Source organism: Semicossyphus pulcher, unplaced genomic scaffold (genome assembly GCF_022749685.1).
Source record: "Semicossyphus pulcher isolate SPU_LCO1_2020_fin unplaced genomic scaffold, fSemPul1.0.p SCAF_28, whole genome shotgun sequence".
NCBI lineage: Eukaryota > Metazoa > Chordata > Actinopteri > Labriformes > Labridae > Semicossyphus > Semicossyphus pulcher.
In genome coordinates, this window is record NW_027211702.1 from 2,707,325 (window position 1) to 2,713,522 (window position 6,198).

Genomic DNA, 6,198 nt, shown 5'->3' on the forward strand with positions numbered 1-6,198 from the left:
AACCAGCCGAGCTCGGGACAGGCGGTAATTAAAGATCCGGCGCTCTCTTGGCAGGCTGCGCCCAGGATATGGCCTCATGAGGTTTTTCCAGAGTGGAAATGCCTCATCTGCCACAAAGACGTGCGGCTGGGGTCCTCTGTGCTCAGCTCCTGGTAGTGGCAGGTCTGCAGGTAGTTGAAGGGTGCCAGACCGAAGCCCCTGACCAAAAGCAGAGTTGGCCAGAATCCCACCATCACTGGTTCTACCGTAGCCCCCGACGTCCATCACCTGAAAACGGTATTGGGCATCCACAACAGTGAGGAGAACCAGCGAGAATGTTCCCTTGTAGTTGTAGAACTGTGATCCAGAGTTAGGAGGGGCTTTGAGGACCACATGTTTCCCATCGAGCGCTCCACAGCAGAGAGGAAAACTCCACCGCACCTCAAACTTCTCTGCAATTGACCTCCACTCCTCTGTGGTGGACACAGGCATGAAGTCCTCCACAAGGCAGTCCCAAATGGCATGTAAGTGTCATCTAACTTGCTCTAAATTTGCTCAAATTTGTGCTACAGTAATCACTTAACAGTAGTCATGATATGTTTTAGACATGAAAAAACACGCCGTTTTCTATTTGTTTCAGCATCCTTTTGATTAGTTTATTGCAACTAAATCCGAGCAAAATCTACCCAGATTAATGTTTTGATTCTGACAGACGTTTTTATTATTAATTAATAATTAATACCACTCACCGGAGACAGATGGTCAGGCGCTCCGCAGCCGGGACGGAACGCCTGTAGTTGGTGTCCATCTGTGAAATCCTGCCACCGACCCTGGCTAGCAGGGCAAACTGGGCCCCCGTCAGCCTCAAATAGTCATCCAGACAGAGTTCCTGGAGAAGGCGGTGGTATTCACCCAGCTGTGTTCGCCTCCGGATGGTGTCATGAACCCACACACGACAGCGTCTGGTTTTCCTACCCACCTTGTACTTCCACAGCAGGTATAATGTAGCCAGAGTAGGGATGTCGGACATGGTTGATAGCTGAAAGAAATGATAGAAATAAACGCCGTTGGTAACCATGGAGATAAGCTCTGCTTCCTCTTCTCTATTCCTGAAGCGAAGGGCAAATATTCGCCTGTTATTTAAACGCAAATTTTGATCCGGCGGTCAAACTCACACGAGTAACGTGAGGCAAATATTCGGATCGCGTTTGGTATGAACACACAGTAACACAATCTCAACACCTTGTTATTGTACCTCTTCATATCTCCAGCTCTGAAGTAAAAAGAGATTCCTCCCTGTTATCTCGGAGGGGGCTCTCTCCCACGGCCACGGCCTAGGCCCGGTCCAGGTCCAGGTCCAGGTCCAGGTCCTCTGGGCCCGGGCAAACGACTCACCATCCCTCGAGCGTTGGGGTTGGGCGATGCCAGAGCTACATCTTTCTGCAGGTTAACACCTTTACCTGCTGACCCAGGCTTCGTCTTCGTTGGCTTTGCGTCCGACTCTGGTTTCTTTTCTGCTTTGGGAGAGACAGTGATGGATCAGCTTTCCAGATATACATTTATGAATACATCACAGCTGTTAGTATCTACACAGTAAAACCGTCAGTGTTAATTCCACTGTCATAGTGTTAAATTCAACACTTTCCCCGAGTTTATAAAATTATCACGTGTTCCAAGTTAAATTCATACTTTGGAAAGTGTTAAAATTTCACTCTCTATTGGTGTTAAATTACTAACACTCACTGTTAATTTATGACTCACTGGAGTCTGCTTTAACACTTATGTGTGTTATTTTCTTTCACTGGGAGTGTTAATTTCTAACATTCATAGTGTGACTCAGTTAAGTGTACTTTTGACAAGTATGCGCATTGTTTCTTTCACTGGGAGTGTTCATTTGTAACACACTGAGCGTAACTTAATTCTATGTGCACATTTACAAAGTCTACATGCCTAAATGCATTGAGTTGCTTTAGAACCAACTCCCACTGATACCACCCTGTAGCCAAGTGGCATGAAAACACACACACTTGACCTTCATGCTAGATTTCTGCCTCCCTGTACAAAAACTCTGGCCATCAAAGGGTGGCGAGATTTAAGTGAAACCGACTATCAGCTGTGGAGCTGCTGATTTCAGCTAAGAATGAATCGATATAAACTGAGCAGCAACAATGTCACTTGCTGACTTTGAAAATTAGCTTGACATGACTCTGGGGTTTCTACATGAAGAATTTGGCAAGAATCTTTCTCATGCACACTTATCAAATGTTTTTTGAAACCTGAATGTTGAAAACTGATGTCTACAGCAATCCTGTGCACAAACTTACTTGAACCTGGTGCTTGGGTAGAAACTGTGAACAATTCTCAAATTAGTTATCAAGGACTGGCAGGGAGAACGTGCAGCTTGACAAAAGAAACACTTCATGTCACTACATTGAAACACTACATTTTTCAGTCCAGTTCATCAAAAGCACCCAACGAGCTGCTGGCTTGGCAGGGGATGAGCTGTTTGTCCACAGCGATGTAGAATGTATCAACGCTGTTCTTGGTTGTTTACCCTCTCTTCCCTGCAGGTGCTGATCAATGCTGTGGCATGACTAAAAACAGAATTACAAGAAAAATAACATGTCAAATTTTAGTACTTGCGATGTGATTACATGTGAGTGTACAAGATTCTGTTAACTGCCCATTTTGAGAACATACATTTTACTGGAAGTTTGTTCTTCCAAAATGAATAGGGAGATACTGACCTGTGATAGCTCATTTATTAGGAAGAAACACTTTAAAAACAGCTCAAGGTGAAAAAGTTTTCAATTGCTCAATGTATACTTGAGTCCACAGGACACTACCTGAGCTTACATAACTTGGAAAATGTCTATCTGATTTTTACAGATGAGACACACTTTGTACCTTGTGAAAGTGCACCATTTTGTCCACTGCATCACTGAGGCTTATTTTGGTCCTCTTGCATCCAGCTGTGGGTGGCAGCAGATGGAGAGGGAGAAGCAGAGAGGACATGTCACTGTCCCAGTCTAACAGGGGGAACAAATGTGCAAAACAAGACATAGGTAACATACAGGAATGCACAAAATGAACAGCAACAGCTATTATTCATCCAAACAAGTCAGTCATTTAACTTACTATTGTCATCTTCCTCAGAGAGTTTCTCAGCAGCTTTAAGAAGACGACACAGCTCAGTAGATTGAATTAGGTTCTTGGCCTCTTTGATAACCTTTGGCTTGAATTAGGTGTCCCACTTCTCAAACATCTTGGAGGCTGTTTCAGCTCCAAACAGCAGCAGGAAGTCTTGATTCAGCTGTTAATCATATATACAAATATATCAAGTCAATGGTCAGTGCACCATTACAGGTGCACCAAGTTATTCTCTGACCATATCAATGTGGGGTTTATTCACATAAACTCTGAATTAATCTGATTTTAAGATGGAAAGTATGGCATTTGGAACGTGTGCAAATCATGAGCGCATTTTAACTGCTTACATCCAACCAAATAAAACACTGGAGTTTTAAAACTGGAGTTTAAAGAAATAACCACTCACATCATCTAAAAACCTGGGAATGTTTTGAAGACATCAGTGGATCTCTGCGGGTCATGCACAAGGTCCTGACGATGTTGCAACGTCATCTTCATCTTCTGAAACATGCTTGCCTCATCAGGAGAGTGAACAAGAAATGACACAGCCTCCCTGCAGGCATCACCTTCAAGCTGCTGAGGCACTGCGGCTGCTGATCTTCGGCGCTTTGGTCCTTGTGCTTGAGGAACAGTGGCTTCCTGGGCTGGCCGTTTTACAGCATTCCTGGACATGGTCTTGAGGCGCAAAGCTAAATATCCAGTGCCTTTTTCCCCATCATAGGAGTGCTCCTGTTAAAGTACTTGAAAACAAAACACAACATTCACAACAATCGTGTATTACACAATGACCTTACAGAAAAAAATACAGTTACAGCACTGTGAAACAAAAGAACAGTGGATATAAAAATAGGTTTCCCTTTCTTAAATTCAAGTGTCATATCCTATCGACATGATTCATTGCATATAAGGCGATTTTCATTGATATAACGGTTGTGTTGATTATTGTTGCCCCCAAGTTATAGTATGTTCAGATGGTGGTGTGTTTACGAAAGCAACGCTATTTTAAAGCTTACATAGCCCTTTGGAGAAAAAGGATCCTTCACTGAAGGAAAGAGTGTAATAATTCCTGGGCATATTTTTCCTTCTGTTTACGGGAAGGAATCCTCCTATAGCGAAAAGACAATTGTCAATTTCAAATCAATTTCCTTCACATAGGTCCAACGACAAAATATGTTTTCTTGTTACAAAAGCCTAGCCCTGTTTGAGAGAGCAGTTTTATAGTAAACAGAAGTAGGTGACTGAGTTGAAAAGACTGTGGGTTTTTGGTTTCAAAAAGCCAGTTTGCGTTATCTCTAAGTTGTTTACTGTAGCAAGACACTCTAAAACTAACATACCAGTTGAAAGGTTAGCTTCAAATCTTCCTGGACTAAACTGGCTTCATGAGACCAGCCTCAGGTCAGGACCATACCCAAAACAAAAAATTTGAGTTCCCCACTGAACACTTACCCATGTCTCTCAGTCATGTGACTAGCCAATATGTTGACAAGCTGTCTCCGGGTGCGGTGCTTCAGTGCATTTTCAGACTTTACTCGTCAAGGATATCCTCACCTCCAGGTTTCCCAAGCAAAGCATTTTCTACCATCTACTCACAAAAAAAAGTGCTCAATTATGTCTTTACAGATAAAATCACTGGAAGAACAGTATACAACACCTTTTCTGTTGACAATAGGTGTGATATTTATACACCCGTTATATATGAGTGAGAGGCCAAGACAGCAGTACTGTAAGGAAAAAAATAAAAATAGTACAGCAAATTAATAACACATTTTTTTGATAAAAATTGAAAGTTTGGCACTGCTTTAGTAAGAATCTCAATTTAATTTGGCACTTAGGTCATGAGTCAAAATTATTATTAACATAATTACTGCTCTAAAATACCCCTTTTGCAGCTTCTGACTCAGAAACCTCTGTTATAGACCTGTTCACGGCTTGTTTGCTGGATCTCTCTCTTCCTGTGGGAAAACCCCATTCTCAACAGGTCACTGTCACTTGAAGAGAGTGACATGGTATCCGTGAGTGAAATGGTGTTGAATGATCTAAAGGAGAAAAATCTTTAAAAGACAATATTCATTTAATTTAAATATTTATATCTGCATCCATTTAGTAAAAGATTCTGATGCCATCAAAGTCTTGAGATAGTTTTTTAAGTATTTCAACTGATACATTAAAATAATATCAGTATTATAATAGGGCTGTCAAAGTCACATTCCCTTTAACGCCATTAATTATTTTGACGCGCGAATAACACATGCGCGTTCAATTATCATGACCCTCCGCCCGCCCCGTAGTTTGAGAACCAGGAAGCGATGCAGCCGCAATGTTGTGCATAGCATGCAGAAACAAACATCCGTGAGCAAAAATGGTTAAAGAAAAGGGTCTTTAAATGACAAATTCAGCCTCAAAGCCCTGCTAGATGGTTCTCTGGACAAGACAAAAGTTATTTTTATTTACTGTCGATGTGAACTGAGTTACCATCGGCAGTGTTTCCGCTACATACATTGTGTTGCGGCGCTGCCGCTGCTTCAGATTTCTGTGCAATTAAATGATTACGCTCTTAATGAACGGTCATTCACCTGCTCTCCTTGTTGAGGAAGAGCACTGAAACAGTGACAGGAGTCACAGGACATTAGGGGTCCGTTTCACAAAGCAGGTTCAACAGACTCTGAGTCTAACCCTGAACTCTGAGTTGATCTACTCTGAGATAGGAAACTCTGAGTTTTCGGTTCCAGAACAGCTGATCAGAGTTAGTTCACTCAACTCTGGGTAGGTTCACCCGGAGTTAAGTGCGTGCACGCTGACTATAAAAAGCCAGCATTAATGGAGCCCCGATACCACCATTCACCATGGCAACAGTACACAAAAAGAGGTCCTCCTACGTCACACCAGCGGAGCTCGAAATCCTCATGCGGACGTTCAGCGAATACGAGCATGTTTTAAGAAAAATAAAGTAACACGGCTGCAGCTGCAAAAGAGAGAGAAGCGGCGTGGGAAGAAACTGCTGCTCGAGGTAATGCGTAAGTTTGAACTGGTCTATTTATTTAATACTTAATCACGACCGGAAGCTGAAAT

The 6,198-nt window shown here is 42.5% G+C and overlaps 1 pseudogene; it reads right to left on the reverse strand.

Annotated features, from left to right (window-relative positions):
* Positions 1–2,427: 2,427 nt before the first annotated feature.
* On the reverse strand, positions 2,428–4,711 carry LOC138605028 (uncharacterized; annotated as a pseudogene).
* Between the last annotated feature and the right edge of the window lie 1,487 nt (positions 4,712–6,198).